Source organism: Microtus pennsylvanicus, chromosome 17 (assembly GCF_037038515.1).
Source record: "Microtus pennsylvanicus isolate mMicPen1 chromosome 17, mMicPen1.hap1, whole genome shotgun sequence".
NCBI lineage: Eukaryota > Metazoa > Chordata > Mammalia > Rodentia > Cricetidae > Microtus > Microtus pennsylvanicus.
Window position 1 is genome coordinate 32478588 of NC_134595.1, and position 8666 is coordinate 32487253.

The window sequence follows — 8666 nt, forward strand, 5'->3', positions numbered from 1 at the left end:
CAGGAGGGCATGTACTTGCACCATTAAAAAACAACAATCCCTGACAATGATTTACTTGGACAACACTATTCAGTGATGAAATATTATGAGGCACATTGCTTGTATTCAGATAAGATTTTTCTTGGACAGAATAAGGCAATGTGAGTACAAATAGTTACGAAGAAATATTCTGATGCAAAGGAATCCAAAAGTTTTCACCAAAAGAAACAACTTTCAAACAATCTTACCTTTCTAGAGTAGTTTTCAAAGCAAAAGCAGACTGTGGTCCCAAGGGATTTGCTGCCTGCCACTAGGTCAAAGTCTAGGGGGAGGGTGCTTAGCTTGGCCTTGCTCATAGACAGTGTTTAGAAACAACCCTGCCAATTGAGCAATTCTGCTGTCCTGGCACATATGCAGTAAAATTCTTGTTCCACTTCCCAACACTGTGTTTTCTGAACTGCTGACATAAGGGTGACCAGCATCTGCACAGATCACTCCAGGGACTAAAAGGAAGGTGACCACCATTCCTGTTACACTGTCCCCCTGTATGCATCCAATGCTGTAGACAGCTTATATCTATAGAGAGGCTGGGAGTCTTCTAGTTCGTTACCCAGGGACCTTCTCCACAGATCCATGCATTTGTCTCTCTCATGTCACTGCTGCATTTGGGGGTTTGCTTCCCCCTTTTGTTTACAGACAATGCTGCTGCTACCCACACCTCATGTGGGGTTTTCTCATAGGAATTGGTTTCAAGTCTTCTCCCTGTACATCTGGGATTAAGGCAGCTTGCCCAGAAGGAAATTGTGATGTTCACTATTGACGTGCATAAGGCAGCTCTACATGGTACTGTTGTTATGATCTATTGGCCTGGTGTGTCACCTGAGTACCCTGTCACTTTATGGAACAAGCCTTCCTACCTCCAAAATTCCCTGTCTCTAGAGGAGTGGTTCTCACAGAACTAGGAGGGGTTGATATTGGGCTTGGTCCTGGGGCAGAAAAATGAGTCAAGACATAATGACAGCATATCCAGTGCATTTTTTTAAACTTTTTAAAATTGATTATATAGAGCTATGCATTTTTTCTTGTTCCCCTCGCTTCCCTTCTCCTTTCCTTCAACCCTCTCCCATGGTCCCCATGCTCCTAATTTACTCAGGAGATCTTGTCTTTTTCTTCCCATGTGATGTAGGAGGGTCATCTGTCTATGTGTTAATTTCATTGGTTAATAATGAAACTGCCTTGGCCTTTGATAGGCCAACTCTTAGGTGGGTGGAGTAGACAGAACAGAATTCTGGGAGAAAGAAAGCAGAGTTAGGCAGATGCCATGATCCTCCGACATGATACAGACATAGGTTAGGATCTTTCTCGGTAAGCCACCATCTCGTGGTGCTACACACAATAATAGAAATGGGTTAATCAAGATGTGAGAGTTAGCCAGTTAGAAGCTATAACTACTGGTCAGGAAGTGTTTAAATGAATACAATTTGTGTGTTGTTATTTTGGGTGTAAAGCTGGCTGTGTGGGAACTAGGCAGGAATAAAGCAGGCCTGCTCATCTCATCACTACAGATGGTGCCCAATGTGGTCTACAATTGGCACTACAACGTGATGGACTAAATTCACTTAACACTGAGTGGGCTTTAAAAAAAGAAAGAGAGCATTTAACACTGCTTTTTGCAATTGCTAGGATGTGCTGTAGAGAGAGAGATTTCCTGTTCCAGCAATAGTGCCGGAAAAAAAGCCTCGTCATTCTAAAACTCAGCTTCCTGGGGCTGTGCTGCCAATGCAAACTCTGGATTTTAAGCATTTTAAAGGCTTTAAGGAACTGGATGTTTGTGTTCCTGCTTAGGATAGGAAAGACAGTACTATGAGACCATGCCAATGGCTCAGCGCTCCCTGCCTGCACCAAGGTAGATTGCAGGATCAGGCTTAGGCAGGTGGGAGAGCATGGCAGATTCCTGCCACCATGAAGAGAGATGTTTCCAGGCTATGCAGTGCTCTGCCTGTCAGATTTGGCTGTAATTTGGATGAAAAGAGTTTCTGTGCTGCATGCTCAGTCTCAGAGCTAAAGTGCTGAGTGTGGCTAATACATGGTGGCCCCAGAGCTAGTAGAAAATGGTACATCCTCCATTTTGAAATTGGACAGAGGTGGAGCCAACATCCAGAACAGCCATACACTCTACAGCTCAGAGGCACAACTGATTCAGTCACAAGCGGCTCCGACATGTTGGATTGGGTGAAGCAATACCGCAGTACCTGTGTTTGACCTAGGAATGTCACAGCTTAGATTCTTAAGTGCTTAGCGATTTTAATGCTCAAATCAAAAGTGTTCCTGGATGGTAAAAAAATTACAGATTCACAATAGGTCAGATTCAGATATAAGACCTCTAGATGGGTCCCAATGTTGGTTGAGTGTACATAGGCTTGGGAGAGAGAATAAAAAGAATATAGAGAATAAAGTTAATGTCTTAAAAAAAAGGGTAAAGTCTTCAAAGAGACAGAGTCCAGACAGTTATAGATTAAAAGAAATAAAGAAAAATAAGCCACGTAAAAATGGAAAATTCTCAGAGAGCCTGGATTCTGTGTATTATTGTGTTATCTTTAAATTTTTCAACTGTGAAGGAGCTAAGTACAGAGAGGCATTTCATTGTATGGGCTGCTAAGCTGATATACCTGCATATATGTTCTAAAGGTATCTTGACTTCAGAATTTGGATCTAAGGTTATGATGCTTTGAAAAGTTCTTCTTTTCTTTTCATAGAGGATGAGACCCTGTGGATTGCTTCTATCCTGATATGGTATGATAGACCACGCCCTTCTGAATGGTGGCTATGAACACCTATAAAATTACTTCACTCAACTGCTGACTGAAAAACAACCTAGCACACAGGTTATACCATAAAAGACCTGATTAACAGTACCCCTATACAGCAGGAAGAAGTTTGGAGAAAAATAACTATGTCCATATTCACAGATATTCTTTATAAATGTTCTTTTACATTTAAAGGGGGATATGATATAGATATGAATAATTTGCATTGGTATGGATTTTAAGGTCAATTTTCTTATGCATATAAGTATTTCTGATACTGATTAAGGCATTTTGATTGCGTAGTTCATTTAAAAATGTATAATTAGGAAATATAGGTTGTTAATGGATAATCATCAATAATAATCAAGCTTGTAGTCATGTTAGTTAGATTTTCCAGATATAAAGAGATATATTTCAGTTAGATAGACATTCTTCATATCTTTAAAAGACTACAGAATATGGCATTTAAATGTTTTAATAACTTAGGGTTTTTCATGACAATGAGATGCGTCTGCTCTAGGCAGCACCAGCCACTTCAAGAAGAAGATGGGCATTGAAGAGGCTCCTTATGGAGTTGGTTAGCCATTTGGGCAAGAAACTACTCTTGCCTGGACTGATGCATAAACTGGACACAAAGAACCCTCAGACAGAGGACTGCTAAACTTGCTAAGGGTGAGATGATCTTTTGGGGTTCCTGTTTCATGAAAGAGTCTGCAAGACATTCTGCAGGACACAAAAGAAAGTGACTGAACTGTCTTTGGAATTTCCTGCTTCATGGAAATGTCTGCTGGATACTATGGGCCTGTAAGCCAAAGATGGATGCCCCGATGGTACAGAAAAACTTTGGGTGACTGTCCAGGCAGCGAGATGTCTCTGTCATTTCTAGAGTTTTGGAAGTTTCTTATTTCCAGTTTACATAGGTAATATTATATCTTTCTAAAGTCTTTGATGGCGTTGAAATAAATAGACAGTTATAGTTTTCCATTATTATGGGAAAAGATAAAATAGATATAAATATTGTAATTGTAATTTTTGCTTGATAACTGTTTTGTTACATGTAATTTTACTAGGTTAAAGTGAAAGCCTTTCTTTTTTGTTTAAATAAAAAAGGGGAAATGATGTAGGAGGGTCATCTGTCTACATGTTACTTTCATTGGTTAATAAAGAAACTGCCTTGGCCTTTGATATGCCAGCCCTTAGGTGGGTGGAGTAGATAGAACAGAATTCTGGGAGGAAGAAAGCAGAGTCAGGCAGATGCCATGATCCTCTGACCCAGGACAGACGTAGGTTAGGATCTTTCCCAGTAAGCCACCACCTCGTGGTGCTACATAGATCATTAGAAATGGGTTAATCAAGATGTGAGAATTAGACAATAAGAGACTAGAACTAATGGACCAGGCAGTGTTTAAATGAATACAATTTGGTGTGGTTACTTTAGATGTAAAGCTAGCCGTGCATGAATCAGGTGGGACAAAAAGCAGCCCGCTCCCTTATTTCAACACCCATGTAGATTAGATCCATGTATGTCTCATTGTCTAGGTTCTCTGGGATTGTGATTTATAGGCTGCTTTTCTTTGCTTTATGTTTAAAAGCCACTTATGGGTGAGTACATGTGATAACTGTCTTTCTGTGTCTGGGTTACCTCACTCAAAATAATGTTTTCTAGTTCCATCAATTTTCTTGCAACATTTAAGATGTCATTATTTTGTTCTGCTGTGTAGTATTCCAGTATGTAAATATATCAAAATTTTCTTATCCATTCTTCAGTAGAGGGACATTTAGGTTGTTTCCAGGTTCTGGCTATGACAAACAATACTGCTAGTGGGAATACAAGCTGGTACAGCCCCTTTGGATGTCAGTGTGGTGTTTTCTCAGAAAATTAGGAAACAGCCTTTCTCAAGACTCAGGAAAACCACTTTTTGGGTATGTCTCCAAAGGATGCTCAATAATGTCACAAGAATATGTGCTCAACTATGTTCGTAGCAGTATATACCACTGTTGAGCATATACCCAATGATACCTTATTGTACCACAGGGACATTTCCTCAGTACACCAGGTTCATAGTTGTTCTATTTACCAGAGTTTAAGAAAAAACCTAGATGTCCCTAAACAAAAGGGCAGTTAAGGAAAATGTGATACATTTACATAATAAAGCATTATTCAGCACTTTAAAAATATGTATCATGATGTTTGTAGGCACGTGAAAAGAATCGGGAAAAATCATCCTGGGTGAGGCAACCAAGATCAGTAGAGAAATATGTTATGTATTGACTTCAATTGGATATTGCCATCATAGAAATGATAACAAGCTGCAATCTATAAACCCAAAGAGGTTAGGCATAGAGGAAGGGATTAGGCAGGACATGTTGAGAGAGGGAAATAATAAATATTTTATGAGTGAGGTGGAGCACGGAAGGGCACACAGGGGTTTCATGGGGAAGAAGAGGGCAGAGGGATGTGAGTGGCCATGAGAGGACAGACAGCTAGAATTGGAAAACATTTGAGTGGCAGTATGGAAACCTAGTGCAGGACACTGGAAACTTCCTGAAATCAATACATGAAGGCAATCCTGAAGAGGTCTCCAAATAGTGAGGGACACGGAACTGCTAATGTCCGTACATTGTCACCAAACTAAGCTTTCTTCTTGGGAATGCTATTCACCCAGTTCAGTTGTTGGTCATTCCAAGGGGCCCCGTGGAAATTCCCAAACAACCCAGGCTGTCAGCAAAACATAGGTTGCTCTCCACAAACTGACAACAAGACCCCATTGCTGAAGAAAACATCCACAACTCATTAACTCAATGAACATGAACACTTGAGCTGGTGCCTACATCAAAACTTTACCCTCCTTTTCTATTATCTATGACATGAAAATATACTCTGCAGGCTACCAAAAAAGAAAAGGAGACACCAACCTAACCACAAAGTCTTTCACTACAATCCGTCTTGCCTACAAAATATGATATGGTAATAGAGGCCCAAACCTTGTGGGAGTAACCATGACTCATAATGATGTCCTGCTGGACTCATGGATCCAGTGCCTTTGTCAGCCATCATGAGAGATGTAACAGCTGGGAGTGAAAACAGAGACCCACAGCAAGACACTACATAGAGAGACCTTGGAACACACAGCTCTCAGTGAGATGTCTCCATTCCAATCCCTCCAGTCAGAGCTCAGGGAACCTCATGGTAGAAAGGCAGAAGGAGTCGGGGAGAAAGAAGGAATGGAGGATCCCCAAAGAACAAGGCCTGCTAAATGACTCAGCAAAGCTCTTATGAACTGACGAGGCGAAGCAGTCTGCACAGGGCCTGAATGGAGCTGTCCCAGGCCCCCTGGACAGACACCATAGCTTCCAGTCTAGTCATTTGTATATTTATTTTTTATTTATTTTATTTCTTTCTTTCTTGATTGATTCTTGAGACTGGGTTTCTCTGTGTAACCGTTTTAGATGTTCTGGCACTAGTTCTAATAGGCCTGACTGGCCTCGAACCACAGAGATCCACCTGCCTCTGCCTCCCAAGTGCTGGGATAAAGGCATGGGCCACAAGCATCTGGCTCCAATGTTGTAGCACTGTGGGACTCCTAAAAGTGCTAACAAGTGAGCCTCTGATGTTTTCCCATCCTTTAGCACTCTTACTTTTCTGTTGACTTGTATTGTCCAATTTTATATGGTGGTGTTCTTTTCTTTTTACATTTTATTTTGTTTAAGAAAATGTACCGACTTTGCAACCTCCGTATCGTATCACTGATTCCTGAAATGTGGAAAAGCTGCGTGTGCACTCCTATAGAGTGCAGCCGACAGAAAATGATGATGGCTTCAATGCTTGATGCATTTATTAAACATCTCCAAAAGCAATAAAATGTACATGGAAGGTTTTTGTCTCTTTAAACAATTTTTTTAACGTTGTCATACAGAGTATTCTGTCGTATTCTGGCATTATTCAGACATTTTCTTTTCTGTTTATTCTGCTCCTCCGCTACCCTGCCTTGCCTCTTCCAACTCCTGCACATCCCCGTTTGTGTCTTCAGGTGGTATGTCTATTATTACTTACTGGTTTTGTTTCTCCTAAGGAAAATTTTCTTTCTCCATTTCCTTTCTAATTTCATGAATATGCCATACACACAGAGGAAGGCACACACACATAGTTAAACTTATATTATAGCATTGATTGTAAATGTAATATCCTCACAGGTATACACACGCATATCAATAGGGCACCAATATAGATTTGATTCCTAATTAGTGAGTTGGCATAAAACAATTCTCTAGCCAAGGAAAAAATTCCATATGCAGTGAAGTAAATGATAAATCACAGCTCAGTAAAGAATTTATCTTTTCTTGGCCAAAACAAAGGCTCTCTTCATGTGCTAAAGGAGATATAGCATACCTTGGAAAGTGACTTTCCTTGGTGGCAGTTGATCCCACCAATGTAGACTATGTTGGGCATCACAGGTGCAGGGAAATCCAGCACAAAGTCAGTGCGTAACAGCCAAATGGACACTTGACTGAAGAGGTCTTCCATAGTCACTTGGGTCTGGAGAACTTCAGAGGCAATATCTGTAGCAGTTTTGAAAAAATAGGGGCAAAATGCACGCTCCTCCATATAGGTGATGTGGTTCCACACTCTCTGCATAAAAGTCATGGTGTCTGCGAATTTTGTGAGAACTCTGGGAACATAAGAGAGGGGCCTGGGGCACTGAGTGCCCTCTTCGAGATAGTGGCAAAATATATCTCTTGAAAAGACCACGGATGGGAGCGACAAGTACTTGGCAACAGTCAAGCCACACACATCGAAAGGATCCAGAAAAATAGCATCAAATGAACTCTGTTTCAAGTACTGCACTAACTTCTTGTCGTTAAACAAACTCCTACAGTTTGAAAATATTAATTCAAAAAAACCTTTGGCTGAGCCGAACATTGAAGAAAACATACTCTGTTCTGAAGTTTTCCATTGAGTATCAGAAAAATACTTGAATTCCCGGTTTAAATCCTCTATGGTGTGAGAAATTGAGTACGTCTTCACTGTAATATTCAGGGATTTTCCCAGTTGCCAACTCACCTCTGGCACAGCTGCCACCACCTCATGTCCATTGTGGATGAGCTTCTCCACAACCGACTGCATGGTGAACCAGTGGCTCCCATCCATGGGCAACACCAGCAGCCTGCCTGCCTGGGCAAAGCCAGAAGCCATCAGCAGACACACACAAAGAGAAAAGGAGGATGGGAAACCTTCAGGAGTCATTGAGAAGCTCAGCCCAGAGCAATCTAGCCGCTGAGAAACTGAGCTCTTCTGACAAAGGAGGAAGTGTGACTGAGTTAAATCTGCTCCCTCAGGAGGGCATGTACTTGCACTATTAAGAAACAATAATCTCTGACAATGATTTACTTGGGGAACAATACTCAGTGATGAATTATTATGAGGCACATTGCTTGTATTCCAGATAAGGTTTTTCTTGGACAGAATAAGGCAATGTGAGTACAAATAGTTACGAAGAAATATTCTGATGCAAAGGAATCCAAAAGTTTTCACCAAAAGAAACAACTTTCAAGCAATCTTGCATTTCTAGAGTAGTTTTCAAATCAAAAGCAGACTGTGTTCTCAAGGGATTTGCTGCCTACCACTAGGTCAAAGTCTAGGGGTAGGGTCCTTAGCCTGGCCTTTCAAACAGTGGTTTGAAACAACTCTGCCATTGAGCAATGCTGCTGTCTTGGCACATGTGCAGTAGAATTCTTGTTCCACCGCCCAACACTGTTTTCTCTGAACTGCTGACATAAGGGTGACCAGCATCTGCACAGATCACTCCAGGGACTAAAAGGAAGGTGACCACCATTCCTGTTACACTGTCCCCTGTATGCATCCAATGCTGTAGACAGCTT

At 41.1% G+C, this 8666-nt stretch overlaps 1 pseudogene; it reads right to left on the bottom strand.

The window, feature by feature from the left end:
- Window positions 1-7149: 7149 nt before the first annotated feature.
- On the bottom strand, window positions 7150-8066 carry LOC142837063 (UDP-glucuronosyltransferase 1A8 pseudogene; annotated as a pseudogene).
- Window positions 8067-8666: the final 600 nt, after the last annotated feature.